Here is a 16314-nt window from a genome sequence, read left to right on the forward strand (position 1 = left end):
TGTTTCCAGTCCAAAGATCAGTTATGTTTTGTTTTGTTTTCTTAACCAGAATTTATTGACCTCTCCTTAAATTTGTTTATCCAGTGTGATTTCCATCAGATGGACAGCAACCTTGTTTTCTTCTTCAAACCTTTTCTTTAAGTGTTGTTTCAAACTTAATTCTGTGTTGTCACATCACATGCAGCTTTTGCCAGTCCCATCTGCCGGGAAACACAGCTGGGAGGCTAAAACCACTCGTGATGCCTTGCACTCAAGAAACAATAATCTTAAAACAAATGTCTCTAAAATATTCTGCCAAATAGCATCTTTGTAAATCTATCTGTCTAATGCCATGGAAAGGAGCAGACAGCAGAAGCTCTGTGTCCACAAGGAGAAACAATTACTAGCTACCAACCTGAAGCAGATCAGGAATGTTAATTAGAAAAAATTTGTAACTGAGTGCTTTACAGTTCCACCCACTGCTATTTTTATGTGGCAATATAAATCCTTTTTCGGTTGCTTTTAAAACTAAAAACTTGGAGTAATAGGGATAGTTCAAAGGGGTAAAAAATGAACTAATAGTTTGAGCAACCCTATATAATTCTTCACTCTGTAAGCAGTCAGATTGGGCTGTTTTAAAATTAGCTGTAATTTGCATAACATTTTACTGTTCTAATTCACTGTCTGTATTTATAGCCATGTCATAACAAACTAGGGGTCTCCTTTTATTTTTCCCTTTGGCTGGAGTATATGATGTGTATGAAAACTGAGTCAAAGTCATGCACTGTTTGTTCCAAAAGCGCAAGCCAGATCAAGAGACATTGGGTTGTCGCAAGTTTAGAGCACTGCTTCACATGATAACTCCACCCTTCAAGAATTAGCCTCACCCAGCCCCTGGTTTTTGCCTCTTAAGTAAACAAAACAGACCTTTTGAAGTGATTAATAGTTTGAAATAGCCAACTATGTGCACACACTCCAATTCTAAATTAAGCCTGGCCAGAAATCTGTTCAAACAACATGACACTTTTCTTTTTACATATTCATTCAAAAGGCACTGAATACCAATGTCCTGCAGAAATAGTAAGCTGCAAGGCCTGAAAATCATTATGTTAACACACCACTACAACAGAACAAACAGAAGAAAAGGTCATCGCACTACATCTTGTATTTTGGGGAGATTTAAGCTCTCACAGCACAGATAAGTGTTTGCTTTCCAGTAGAATTACCGCTTACCAACAGTTTCGAAGCTTACATCAGCAAAGATGTCTTGACAGGGATTGCCAGAACAAAATTCTCAGAGACCATGTGTGAAGGCTTCAGACTCCAAAAACTGTGTTGGGAAGGTATCTCAGCCTGTCAGGACATGAAGGATAAGCATACATTGGTGAGACAGATAAAAATATTTTTTCATCAGTTTGATTCGTGTAGAACTTCCACTGTTTCATGTGTTCTGCATGAGCTCAGCTTTTAATATAGATTTCAATAAAAATAAATTTATTATCATCTCCATTGCTTGCTGTTCTTCAGCCTTCTTCTTCCCACCTTCAAAATGCATTAAAAAGAGAAGCTGTGAAAGTGTTTCTGAGAAGTTTTTGGTGTGTCCCTTCTTCATTTTTCTGAGAAGTTGAGAAAATTATAGTGAAACAAGTGTGAAGCTGGCATGTTCATCTGCCCAACGGCAAGAATACACATCAGGGTCGCTTCCTATGGAGAGAAATATTCAGGAGGCTGTATGTCTTTCAGACTGCCTCTGATAAACATAGACCTGGGTTTCTCATCCTCCTTTGTTCACTGTCACCTTTATCATTCAAAGGACAGGTAGAAAATACAAAATAAAAACAGACAGAACAACAAACTGAGATAAATAGGTAGGACATACCTATTTTGTCAGGTCTGAATTTCTGTATCTGACCAATTAGCGCTGGTTCCTTGGATATATTTGAGTGGTATGACACTGAGCTCTGTGCTATTTGTCTGACTGGGATAATGGCAACAGCATAGCTGTGCTAAGGTAGCAGAAATATCACTGAGAAAACCTTCCTGGTGTCTTGGGAGCCAAGTGTGTCAGACAGGATGCTGTATTGATACAGACATACTAGTGCTTAAAACTGTCCTGGTCACAGTTAGATTTGATGATTTTTCACAACATTGTATTTCTACGACGACATGATCTTTGTTCTTTACAGTCCTCTGTTCTTGGAATAAGCCAGTTTTATTCTATCAGAAAAGCTTTTCTAAACCAGATGAACAAGGCTGCTTTCAAGTCAACATCCTACTGTGTTAGATGATCATTTACATGTACTAAGGTATATATATTTTTGTCAAAGTAGTCAAGCAGGTGACATGAGAACCACCTCTAAGTCCTGTTTCAGTACTATTTTCTTAGCTTATGAGGTATGTGGGGAGAGATATTCCGTAATAATTTTTAATGTGCAATTCAAATAATGGGCCGATGTTCCCTCCTTCCTGGCTGAAACCCACAAAAATGAAAGAAGCAAAAACCCCCAAGCTCCAGACCCTTACATACCAAGAGATAAGTGCATAAAATGAAAAAAAAAAAAAAAAAGAAAAAGAAAAAAAGAAAGAAAAAAAAAGAAAAAAGCTATGCAGCACCCTACCAATTTTGAAGAAACCTGGGGATTAGCCAATGTAATATAGTGCAGCAGACACCAGAACTTTCTAAGAACCTGGTAAATCCTATGATCTCATTATCTTGTGCAGAACTTTTTCAGGATGATGTTACCAGCCAACATTGCAAGGGAAGTGTATCACTATTTCAGGGCATACTGTGACAGAGTATTGAGAGCTGTTTGCTGTCCACAGATTCAGTCTAAAGCTCATAAAAGATGTGCCTATCTGACCTTTGGGAATATTAAATTGATAATGATAAAAATGACAATTTGAATATCTAAGGAACTTGCTAAACCAAACGTCATATTTCCTCTTCCTTATCTTCCTCTTGCATATGACTTTGTAATTTGTTATTGTGTGCATACTGAACACTGAATTGATTCTTGTTATGTTCTAAAACTACCTCCATGTCATCAACTGCAATGTCTTGGTTTGAAACTGCTTCAGGCTTCTAGTCAACACCAGGATAAGTGCTAATTCCCAAATTGCAGGTGTAGGGTAGGATTTTTTAAAAGTTTCTGTCTGACTAAAATAAATTTTTTAATTTTTATTGCTGTAACAAGTAGGTGTAAGGGAAGGAAAAGTACTTTCTTGTTTGACTGTTTTAAAAGGCTGCCCTACAATGTATTTACCTGTCCAGTGTCAACTGGTGTAAAAAATTCAAAGATGAAATGTAACCTAAAAACCACAGCCTGGTGTAAATCTGTGAGACAATGGAGTTCCGTCAATTGACCTTGAAAAATATAGTCAATTCTTCCTCTGTTTCTGTGGTTTAGGCTAGCATTGTAACTCTCGGATACCTTGAGTGACCCTGGTGTTTTGTGAAGACAGCTATTGGGAACTAAATTCCTCACATGTACCAAAAATATATGGGAATTTTTGTTTTATCGCTGAGAGACCATCATAGGGTGGCTTCCAGCCATTAATGTATCTGAGGTAATTCAGGATGACACTGCAACTGTGTTCATGGGCTTGTAAAATTCAGTTCAGCTTTTGGGTATGGAACTCTCTGTGAAATATAGTGCCCAGTGCACTAAATTGTTAGCACAGATCAATCTTGCAGATACTGATTTTGATTTGATCTCATGACCCCTGAACAGCCAAGCAATGCACAACAGGTGACATTAAGCCACATGTGACCACTTTGTCATTGCTTTAGACAGCAAACATACTGACTGGGTGGGATATTTAGAAATTGGGGGTGGTTGGGAGTAGGAACCTTAGTACAATTTGTCAACTCCGCATTGTTATGCAGGGCAAACTAAAAGATCTAAGGAGGCCATGTTTAAAAATAGAATAATAAAATTAGTACAGTGCTGCCTACCCTGCAGGGCTGACATGACCTGACTTGATGAAGCTGCACTTACAGAATGGCTTTTATTTTTAGGGCACTCTATCTCAGATAACAATGACTCTGCTGATAGTGAAGCAGTGGATATAGTTTGCCTTGATGGCTGGCACTTCTGCTTGAAAAGAACAGAATAGCATATTTAAACTGCCAGGTCTTAATTGTTTCATTAGATTGTGGTACCTTTTGCTCAAAAGACGCAAGGGCAGTACTGAAAGAAAGAACGATGAACAGTAATTCTAGAAGGGCACAAAGGTGCTGCAGGACTTATTGTCTGTCTTTATTTCTTCCCGGTTCATCTCTGACACAAACAGAAGTCTCATTTTTTAATATAATCACTGTTATTAAAATCAACTTGAAGAATTTCATGATCACTGTGGTGTGTCTCTCCCATATTTTTAGATAAAAATTAAACAATAAAACTCCAAAAACCCAAAACGTTTGTGCCTCTGAATTTGGCTTTTTTGTCTCCAACATCCAGTTTATTGATGCTAGTAATGACTTGCATTTCTTTTAACCTGTAGGATCACAAAGTGTTTTAGAGACATAATATATATGCATGAATCACTTCACCTACTATGTGAATTTTAGCCACCACTGGACCATCAACTATTTGTGTAAAGCAACACAAGAAAACAGCTTGAGCTAGAAAGTAAAGAATATTAGTTGTGTTCAGATGAAATTATTGCAGAGCACCCACACATCTGAGAGCCATAACAACACAGGCACTAATTGGGTGGTGGCACCAGCACTGACCATAAAAGGTCTGAATTTACATAGTGTCTGAAAGGACAGCTGAAGAGTATACTCAGGCTGCAGGAAGTCTGCATGTATTTTCGCCTTCATTGCTAGAAGGTATCCTGAGACAGAGATTCAATGGGAATTTTTCCCTCCGTAAAACAGAGAAACACAGCTAACCTCCTACTTACACAGACTCAGGGATTCAAAACCTCTCCAACAAAGAGGTGGTTATATTTCATTATGAAATCTGATCCCAAAGTTGGGTGTTTTTTCTCAGTCATATTATTCCTCCCACAGAGGTTTTTTTCCTTGGATACAAAAGGTGGAATGTGATTAATATCTTCTTGACTCCCGCACTTGTTACTCTGGAGAAATCAAAGGGAGGACTTTTCACAGATGTCTTTCATTCCCTGGAGGGAGGATGGCAGTAGTTTGACTGCTTCTCCTGCATGAGCTGTGCTTCTCTGCCTTTTAAGATGAGTTAGCTGATTTATTGTGAATTCAATTTTTTAATTAGTTATCTTCAAGTAGGGAGGTATCTTCTCCATCCAATTTCACTCTTAGTTAAGTCTTAGTGAGTGCAGACATATCCACAGCTGAGTTATACAGGGCTGAGAGATCCTGGGTCTGACTCTCATCTATACTGAAGGCTTGAATACGTTGCTCTGACAGTGTAAAGTGCTTAAGACCATCCTTAGGATTCATCCTACACATGCCAGAGTTCTAAAAAAGGCCTGGTAGCAGACATAAGTTCAGCTCTCTGATACTTGGAGAAACATTTTAAAATCAGTTGTGTTGCTTCTAGGTGGTATGGTTGCTTACAGCCTGGTTTCAGTACTGGGTCTCCAAAAAGACACAGTTAGGGGAAGAAAAACTGCTTTGCAGAGCAAGTAAAAGAGCAGGGTGTAGGAGAGGTGGATAGTTTCTGCGGCTTTCCACCAAATGTCCACTTCTCATAGGCTCAAACTCAGGGAATCTACTGAATTCAGCTCAGTTGCTCATAGTTTAAAATTATGAGAGGACTGAACAGAGCAGGAAGGGGAAGAATATCCTAGAGAATACTTTTGGAAAGCTCCTCTGGGAGTGCTGTGCCTGAAAACAGGAATTTTCAGAAAGCTGCTGCAGAGAGAAAAGCAAATAACATAAATACTTCTGCAGAAAGAGAAACCGTGTTCATATACTACAGTAGTGTTACCTGTTGTGTTTGCATTTACATTGAAAGAGAGCATAGGAAGAGAAGGTGAGTTGCGAGAAGAGTGCCTAGCTTAGTAATACAAGATACTGGGCAGGGTTAGCTTTCTTTAATGAGCTTCCTACGTACAAAAGCTGATGTTACTGTTTTATGACTCCCTCCGCCCAGAGGTCCAAGCCATTAATTTTTGCTTTGAAATTGAGTTGCAGTTTCTGCCAGGTGATTCACAATGATTCATTGTGTTGCTTAGACTAGTGTGATGCTCACTTGCTAATTTAAAATCTTCACAGCCCTTTAGATCTGCATTTTTAATCCTTAAAGCATTCCACCTCATTATGGTTTTAGGTTTCTGTCTAAATAGGTGTGAGCATTATTTGGTAATCAGATTATTCCTAGTTAATGAAATAGTTAATGTTGTGCCGTGATTAGGAAATTATATTGTTACATATCCTATATAGTTAGTGTGGGAATCAATCTATAGGCAGAGTTCAAAGCAGTTAGTTGATAGGCTTACAGATGCAAAACCATTGAAGTTCACAAACTGGAAATGGTTGGGAAACATGGTGAGAACTTGATGTATATCACATCATGCTTTTTGTTCTTGTGTTCTCTCAATCTTCAGTGGCACATGTTTTATTCTGTTTACTTCAGTAATTTTGAACACACATGATTTTTGGGTTGAAAGTTATTAATTTGGTCTTGGACACACTCTTCATCTGTTCTGTGCTCTGAATTCTTATGAGTTAGTTTCATATGTTTCTGATTAGATTCCTGTACATCAGTTTTTATTGTCTTTGCATATTTTTCTTTGAATATTTAGCATGGGATTAATATCCAGATTAAGATCTCTGAATTTAGGTATCTTCAGTAGCTCTTCTACAGGAGAGCTAATGTAGGTGCCTACTTTAAAGTATGTATGTGGTTTTCTAGACTCTGCTGACCAGATTCTCATTCACTTTGATGGAATTCTCAACAATAAGGCTTCTGCATAGCTGTAGGTCACATTTAGCACTGTGTACTGTGTATCTTGGAGCCAAATCACAGTCTTAAGTGAATGAAGTTGAAAATTTGGGAGTTGATTCTGTTGTGTAAGCATAGGTGTTTAAATACCCTAAAGTATCTAAGACATCTGCCTGAAGTATAGGTACAACACATGAGGAGGCCTGCAGCTTTCTGGAGCGGCAGATGGAGGCCAACCGGGATACAACATCACATCTGATGTGGCACCAGACGTCTAAGGGCCTTGGACCTCATTCAAATAGCCTCGTTCAGTTGGCCCTCCTTCTGGAGCTAAGTGCCTTTGGTCTTTGAAATTAGGCCCATTATTTTTAACTCATCTAATGGTTGAAATAAGGACATTATTATTTTTAAAAACTTTATTCTAAGACTTAAGATGGTCAGTACAGCAAAACACTTTGTTGAGGACATTGCACAGACCATACTTCTTGAAGTGAAAGCGGTACACTTGGATGTTGGCAATTCCTGTACAGGACACAACTCACAGCTGAATCACTCAGTGGAGTCTATAAGAGCTGTGTAAAAGTCTGAAGGTAAAAACCTGTATACAGATAGCTCACAAGCAATCAGCTTTGAGCCCTGCTTGCAAATGCAACCCCTAGGAAGGATTTCTTTTCAGGTAAAGTGGAATCATAGAAACACATGAACAGGAACTTCAGGTAAGACTTTATTCCTTGTGTGTTTTTATGTTAGTAATGGATTTCTTTGTATTATGTATCTGTCTGTCTGTCTATCTATCTATCTATCTATCTATCTGTCATCTTTCTATCTATGTATCTATATTAGTCACATATATAAGATATATGTACACGAGAGTAAATAGGTTTTTGTCCCTCCCTACCAAAGTCACTTGTCAAGGCACATGGTACCATTCCACATGGTGCAATAACTCATTCTTCCTTATATCTGGGTTGCACTCACCTTTGTGTAAGCCACACCAGCTTGGTCCCTGCTGGTTTAAACAAAGTCATTAGTTTTATGACCAACATGCCTAACAAGATAGGGCTATTGTGAGAGATACGGAATGCTCTCTGCATAGTGGGTTAAGGCTTTCAGAGAGTATGTCAGCCTGCCCTGGCAGAGGGGTGTACCTTCTGGAGCTGCTTCATTGGGATTTCTTCCCTAGTGAAATTATGCTGCAGTCAGCTTTGATCTTCTCTCTTCTCTTCTCTCTTCTCTTCTCTTCTCTTCTCTTCTCTTCTCTTCTCTTCTCTTCTCTTCTCTTCTCTTCTCTTCTCTTCTCCTCTTCTCTTCTCTTCTCTTCTCTTCTCTTCTCTTCTCTTCTCTTCTCTTCTCTTCTCTTCTCTTCTCTTCTCTTCTCTTCTCTTCTCTTCTCTTCTCTTCTCTTCTCTTCTCTTCTCTTCTCTTCCCTTCCCTTCCCTTCCCTTCCCTTCCCTTCCCTTCCCTTCCCTTCCCTTCCCTTCCCTTCCCTTCCCTTCCCTTCCCTTCCCTTCCCTTCCCTTCCCTTCCCTTCTCTTCTCTTCTCTTCTCTTCTCTTTCCTTCTCCTCTCCTCTCCTCTCCTCTCCTCTCCTCTCCTCTCCTCTCCTCTCCTCTCCTCTCCTCTCCTCTCCTCTCCTCTCCTCTCCTCTCCTCTCCTCTTCCTTTCTCCGCCACTCCTCCATTTCATTGTTTAATGTGTGCTTAGTGTTGTCTTTTATTTGATAGCAACTTTCAAAACAACAGGAGGACATAAGAATTCAAAGTTAATGATGAGGACTGGTAAGAACTCAGTGTTTTAAATATATGAAAATATATTCACCCAAGTGAATTTAGAAGCAACTAGACAACTTATATTAGGATACTAAAGGTGTTACAAATGTACATGATTCTTTGTCAATGCATTTACTTTATCCTCTACATTGTCTTTCTGCTTTTGTGAGGTAATGGCTGACTAGTAGAGATAGACTTTCTCTTTATGTAAAAGAAAATGTCATGTTTCCTCTAGGGATGGGCTGCTGGGAAATGACAGAAAAGAGACACAGTTCATGGCATGCAGAGAAACCCAAGACAGTGAAAGCCTGGATTCTCAGGTCGTTTACATGCCCCATGTCTGCCTTCCTTGGCAGTGAATTCTTGGCTTTTTTCAGCCACTGTGATATCCCTGACTCCCTTGAAGCATACAGCAAGAGTCCAAGTCTGCATAATTGAAGTTAATGGCTGTGTCTTTTCATATTAGTTTAAGATGGATTTGCCAGAGTTAATAGCCAGCATCCATTTTTTTCTCTATTAGGTCATAGTTTTCTATAGTTATTCATTTAATATTTTCTGCAAGCAAGCTGCTCATGGTTTACTGAACACTTTGATTCCAGAAGAATAAAAAATTTAAAATAGTGGTGGAATATTTATGAACAAAGAGACTTCTCGGCCAGTATATATTATGCATTGCTCTTTATGTTTTAGTCCAGATTTCATACCAACTCTCTTGTCAAATCAAACTAGTCTGAAAATAACTGGATGGTATCAAGATTCATTGCCTTGTCAGACCGTAAGCGTTTGGCTGAAGGACTGAAACCACAAGATGACAAATTGAAACTCTTCCATAGGTCTTGATCAAATAAAATTGATAGCTACCTGAGTGAATTTTTGTCTTAATGAGAGCCACATAAAGATCTTGAAATTTGGCTCTTAACGAACACAGAGAATTACAGGTACCAGTAATGAAGTTTCTGGCTGTCTGAGTTTAATTAATTTGTGACATCCAGTTGTCTCCGTCTCCCAGTCATTCCCTCCCAATACTAAAATGCTACAAATACAAGCTAATTTCCTGTAAGTTCTGTTTGCAATTGTGAAGAGGAACACTAACTTGAGAATTTAAATGCAGCTGGCAGCTGAGCTGTTGAAACACCTATGAAACGAAAACTGAGGAAGTAAACTGCAATAACAAAAGTAATATTACTGTGAAGAAGCATTTATGTTAATGGCAATACCAGTGCTTCCTCAAGTAGCAAACTCAATAAAATAATGTTCTTCTATTTTCATTTTTTTTTCCTAGCACTATCTTCTTAGCAGTGGTAAATGAAAATTCAAAGATGTGTTTGGAAGACTTCTCTGTGTGTACTGCCACCCTGCAGAAAGCTATTAACCAGCCTTCCAGGCAACTAGGCCATGGTAATGGTCAACTATGGGGCAGCCTTCATGATCTTATATGGATGTGATATATGACTCCACAACAGGTGAGATGAGCTTCAGATTTTTTTTGCCTTAGTTCTTAAAATTAAAGAAATCAGGCTGAAATAAATAAATAAATAATTGAACCACAACAACACGGAGTCCAAGCTAAAAGATCTAACTGTTCTGTGACAGAGACTTGTATGAACTTTTATCCTTTGTATTCATTGGACTACTTCCTGAATATATTGTACAAGGAAAATTCACTATTATCTTGTTGGAAGAAAATGTAAGCACAGAGTGTTATTCAGTAGGCTTCTTGCATACAGTGTTGCTGATGTGTACTTTTAGTGTATAATCACCGCACATAAAACTGTCTTAAAATGCAACTAAGAAAAAGCTAATGTGTGTAGACAACAAACAGAATTCAACACAAAAAAAGCTACCAAAATTTGATCTGTTCCAGGTTTCAAGTAAAGCCCAGGAGAGAGCATTTAGCTGATAATATGGTTCCAATTTCCAGAACTGTCTTATGTCCAGCCTCAGATAGACTGTATTTTTCATTCCTGCCTATTCACGCACGCATCCTGATATTCTTTAGTATTCAGGTATGATCTCTCCTTTTGAAAGCTTCTTGTGGTTGAATGTTTAAGGACTCTAAGAGCTGAAAAATATGTTAATGTTATAATGATGCCTTATAATTAGATTTACTCTTTTTAATCAGGGATGCAAAGCAGTATTTCTAGCTTTCAATAAAGCTTCTGGTTGAGACAGTAAATGTGTGTAAAAATGACTGAATCTGCTTTTACATGTTAGAAACTCTGCATCTCACTTGAATAGTTCTTATTATTCCCTAACATTCTTATGGTGAACAATTATTTTTAGAGGTGATTAAATACCCACATACATATGTAAATAGATATAATCATGCATATGAACACCTCCTACCAAGAATTTCAGCTAAGAAGGATATCAACTTAGCAGCAATGTGGCTGTGTACCATGAAGAGAATGACCTTTGAGCAGACAAAGAGAGAGAGGAGAATACTGGCAAGGAGAACAGGACAATGCTTTTGAGAAACTTGGAGCTGCTTCTAGCCATTGCATTTGCAAGATTCAATATCTGTTATGGGGAAGGTAACAAAAGCAGGATAGTAGAATGCAAAATTTTAGTTTCTTTCAGAGCTATTATGGACTCAGAAAAGATCTCTTAACTAAAGTAAAAACATTCATTTTACATAAAATGAATTTGTCAGTTTCAGAAACCAGTTTCCAGCTTCAGATGAAAAATAACATTGTTTTGATTTATGTTTTTAATATTTCACACTGGAAATGTAAAACTACAGTGGTTGTGTTATACTGTCTGAGATCTGGAAATATTATTTAATTTATTATTTTGCTTTATAAAAGTATAAATCAACGTCATTGAAAACCAAATCTGTGTTAAAATGTGGGTGACTTTTGAGGTATAACGATGTTTTACATATGACTTTTGAAGATATGATGTTAATCTGCGTTATTCCTGGGAATGCTGGATTTTACTTTGCCTTAATAAAATTAATAAAAGAATTTAATTTCTAAAACCTAGTAATACTCTACAAGAGGAAAGCAACAGTAATGAATTTAGCTTTGATGTTTCAGTGTTGTTGTTTTTGTGGTTTTGTTTGTTTGCTTTTGTTTTGTATAGGACTGCAAACAAAGGAAAATGCAGTAATCTTAGAGAGTTTTATACCTTCCTTTATAGTAGAACCTGATCATAGGGCTACAGCTTAGAATGTGTCACTGGTCCTGTTATAAGCTCTGTATTTCAGAAATCATCTCAGCTGTAAAATTTGATCTGGATAGAAACTGCAACGAAGGTCTCAGACCAAAAGCAGTTTTAAAAATCAGTTATTAAAAAATCGTATTCATTTACAAATGTCAATAATCATGTACTGGAGTACCTTGGTTGTTTCAGCTGTTCCACAGTTGTTTTGTGCGTGTGTGTGTATCTTTGTTTGTTTGTGGGTTTGTCTGTTTGTTTTTAATTGTGGGAGTGTTTTACTGTTTTAGGAAAGAAGTGATGTGAGCTATAAAACCAGGTCTTCCCATACTGTCTCAGATTTAGATAGAATATTACCAACGTGTTTTCACATTTGGTCTGTAACACTCTGGCCATTCAGGTGACAAGTGCAAAATACTTGCACTCAGACATGTTGTTTTTCTTCCTTGTATGTTCTAAAATAGACCTTTCAAAGGCTCTGCAAATGCAGCTTTGCTGCAGCACATATTCTTCTCTATCATACATTATACTTCGAAAGAATGGCATATCCAGGAGTACAACACATGGCATTTTGAGCATATTTTTATTTTCAAAGATGGTAGTCTAGTCTTCATTTGCATATTTTATATCTTCAAGGTGAGCAATACAATGAAGAGGATCATATGTACAATTAGCGGCAAGATTTCTAAAAATATGTGGCCGAAGTTAAACTTCAAAGTTTACACTTTGGCTCCAGGACACATATTTGCATAAATATGAGATCCATTAAGCATTTAAATACTGAATAAACCAGACTACTTATTTAGATGCTTGAATACAGATTTAAGATGAAATCCTCAGACTGTGCAAGTCAATGGGAATTTGTCACAGATTCAAATAGAGCTAGGATTTTAGCTTTCATTCTTAAGAACCAGAATTTAAAGGTACTTAGCAGCTAAACATGCAGACAGGCAGGCAGTAGAATTTTCAGTAGCATCCTGCTGCTTATATCTGTGTGATATCAAGAGGAACTGAACACCCATAAGCATTTGAAAATCTTGCCCCACCTCTATCTACACCATCAAAAATCTAAATATTGTATTTTTACCCATCTACAGGTCTTATTCAGGACACAATTATGGGAATTTAAGTTTTAACCTCTCATTCTTTGGAAAATGTTGGTTGCGTAGCCCTTCACGATACAACATCATAAGAAGGGCTTCTCCTATGCCCCGTGTGCCCTTCCTGGTACGAAGATGAGCAGAGGTGGGACAGCCTCATTGAGAGAGAAGCCTGTGAGATGTCTCCTCCATGTTTGTCAGAAGGAATGCTGCCAGAAGATGGATATGTGCTCAAAAGAGACACACAAGCCTTCCCACACAGTGGAAGACATTGCCTGAGAGTGACGCCTGCACTGGTTGAGCTATCATCTGTAAGCAACCTTTCACAATGTGCAAAGATTTATGCAGACTGGTGGAGCAGAGAGCTCTGGAGTAAACGGGCACATATGATCCATGTACCTCACTCTTAAAGCCTGGTGTGCACTTTTTAGGTTTCAAAAATACACTGTGAACTTTAATTTTGCCACTACGTAAACTGGACTGAGCAAGAAATGGATTCTTCAAATGCCTTCCTGTGCTCTAATTGACTTCATTAGAAGGGAAATTGTTCCTCAGAGATGATTTGTCAGCTGTCCTTCATCACATCATCAATTACACTCAAATGTGAGGTTCCTTTTGGCACATAGTCTGTACTGCAATCTCTTAGCTGATAATTAAACTCTCATTTCCAAAAAATTTCCACTAGTTGAAGCATGTTCTGTAGTTTTAAGGGACTTATTTCAACTTATGATCTTGGCATGGCTGCTGAAAAATATAAGCAAATGGATGATTAGCTACAGCCTTCCCAGTAATTTGGAAGCATTGATGAATGCTAGCTCAAACTGTAGTGAGTACTGGAGGAACAGTAATATATTGAAAGCTTGACTGTTCCTTTCAATGCAAATTAGAAAAATGATAAGTAATCTAGGCTAGCCATTACCTTTCTTTTTATATAAATCATGTTTCTAATACTTAAAAGAATTTTTATATTTCTGTGCAAAATTAAATCACAACAATATATTTAGAGCAGGCTATGTAATACATCACTACAACTATCCTGTAGAGTCTTGAAATGGGAATGATGACAAGCGAAAGTTGCTCTAGGTTTGCTGGGATGTGGGCAAAACTGAGTGCCGGAAAAGTACAATGTGTAAGGGTCAGGCTCTGATAGAAGAACATGTGGCCCCAGGGTCCACTGGTAGAAAACCAGCTGGCTTTGACTATTCCTATTTTTTGCTCAAGATATAGATGGCACCTTGCATGTTGGCTCAAGCAGAGTTGTAGCTCTCCTGGCTGGGGGAGAACTCTTAGATCTCCTCCCATGCCTACCTCCTCTGTCAGCAGAAGTGAAGCATGCAAGAGCCCATGCCTTGGCTGGGGTTATCTTGCCCCTGCTGGCAATATGCTGCCTATCAACTTGCTTTGCCTGCACTTTTGCTTTGTTTCATTCTCTGCTACTTGGTTGCATCTCAGTTTTGTTGTCTTTCAACTCCTGTTTGCAATGCAGTAAGTAGGAACACTACCCCCGTTTTTCTTTTTCCTTCTTTCAGTTCACTAGGCTCCAGAGCATTATCCGTACTACTAAGTCTGTCATTTGATTCAGATACTGAAATATTTGGGTAAAATGAGAGGGGAAATTGTCAAGTCTGAAGGGGTTTGATAAAGGTACAAGACCAGGAAACCACTTGATATCTTCCAAAAATAGCAAATTCAAAACAGAAAAAGCACACTTTTTCTGTCTTGCACTGTTATCACTCGTTACCACAGGATATTGTTGATACCTAGAATTCAGAGACAATTTGGAATTAAATAGCTAATTTGATAAGGATGTAAAATACAATTCAAAAGCCAGGGACTTAATATTAACAGAAAATCATACAGTTTATCTCTGAGTATCAAGATTAGAATACAATCTTGTTTGCCAGGAGGAGGTGAAGAAGATATTCTGTCATGGGGAAGATAATCTGACAGCTGCCTACTTCTGCGGCTTCTGATTTTGACCACTTGAAGAGATGGAATACTGGGATAGATGGACCACATTTCTATTTTTTACGTGAAAGTTCCTAAATTTTCTGATATGATAGATGAAATGTTTATTAACTAAATACAGCTTTATCTAAATAGTTAATTCTTTAACACTAAAGAAACATTTGTTTTCCTGCAGTTCTTTGAACAATATTTTTCCTTCTTCCTGCCCCAAGTATAGTGAGATAAATAAAACCTTTTGGTTAGCTATTACAAATGGTCACTGTTACACTGAAAGAATTATGTGTTAGTGCCATGCCCTGAAGTAAGATCATGGGTGGAGTCCCTTCTGTCTACTGTAATATTAGTATTATCATAATAGTATTTTCCTATCAACGAGTTGCAGACAAATTTCTTTGTGTTCCAGAACTGATTCTTTCCCTTTTTTCTCAAAAGCAGGTAATTGTATGAATCTTGAGAATCACTTCTGCAATTAGTCAGCATTTTCGAAGTGAGAGCATTTTGCACTTTCATTCTGTAGGAGAAAAAAACCCACTAAATTCCTCTAAGGTGCTTGATAAAGCAACGAGGTGAGGAAACTCCTAATTGCCTCTCTCAGCTAGTCCAAGCATGCTCTGTTATTACAGCATGCAGATCGGATTAAGCACAGTTCTAAGAGGGAGTCTCAGGCTCTTTTTGTGTACATATGCTTTGCAACCAAATGTTGAGTAGCTTTGTTGTGGTTTCATGCCCTGTATATGAAGAAAAATATTTTCAAGTACACATTGAAATAAGGTGACTAGCTGTAAAACTACCAGTGGCTTGTTTATATCATTCTACCCACAGAGTAGTCTTCTTAAACATAGCTAGTTTGCTTTTAGTGTAGGTGAGTGAACAACAGGGTTTGCATGGCTGTACTGCATTAAGGCTCACAGCAGAAGAAATTCAGAGCAGGCTGTGGGGGCTGGGATTGTGCTATGGGCCTTGTCCACTTGGGCTCCTGAAAGATTGCTTATGGGGAGAGTCCTGGTGACTGTGTTCTGCAACCATACGGCTGATCTCCTCCTTATATACTTTTTCCCTACTGAATACTGACCTGTGCTAGCTAACCAAATATGCAGTGCAAGTGAATGGAGAATGTATTTCCTGTTCCTACCTGTTACTCCATGTATGGAGTTCAGATGAGACAGAGGACTTCCTACTAACTTCCTGCACCAGCAAATTTAAACTCTTTAAATATTCAAAGGGGAAAATGCATGTGCATTTCTCAAACAGCAGGCTATACTTTTTAAGTGAAACTCTGGACTAAACTACTGGTCATGGAAATGGCACTGAGGGAGCAATGTGAGGCAGATAAATCTACCTGCAGCCTAGGTGAGAGGTGAGATATGTAGGGACGGGGTGGGGTAATCCATACCTCCACATTTTTTGTTCTTCATTATTTGCGTTACATGACGTAGTCCCACAGCAGTGGGATAATGAAATCCTTGTA

The sequence above is a fragment of the Caloenas nicobarica genome, chromosome Z, assembly GCF_036013445.1.
Source record: "Caloenas nicobarica isolate bCalNic1 chromosome Z, bCalNic1.hap1, whole genome shotgun sequence".
Classification (NCBI taxonomy): domain Eukaryota; kingdom Metazoa; phylum Chordata; class Aves; order Columbiformes; family Columbidae; genus Caloenas; species Caloenas nicobarica.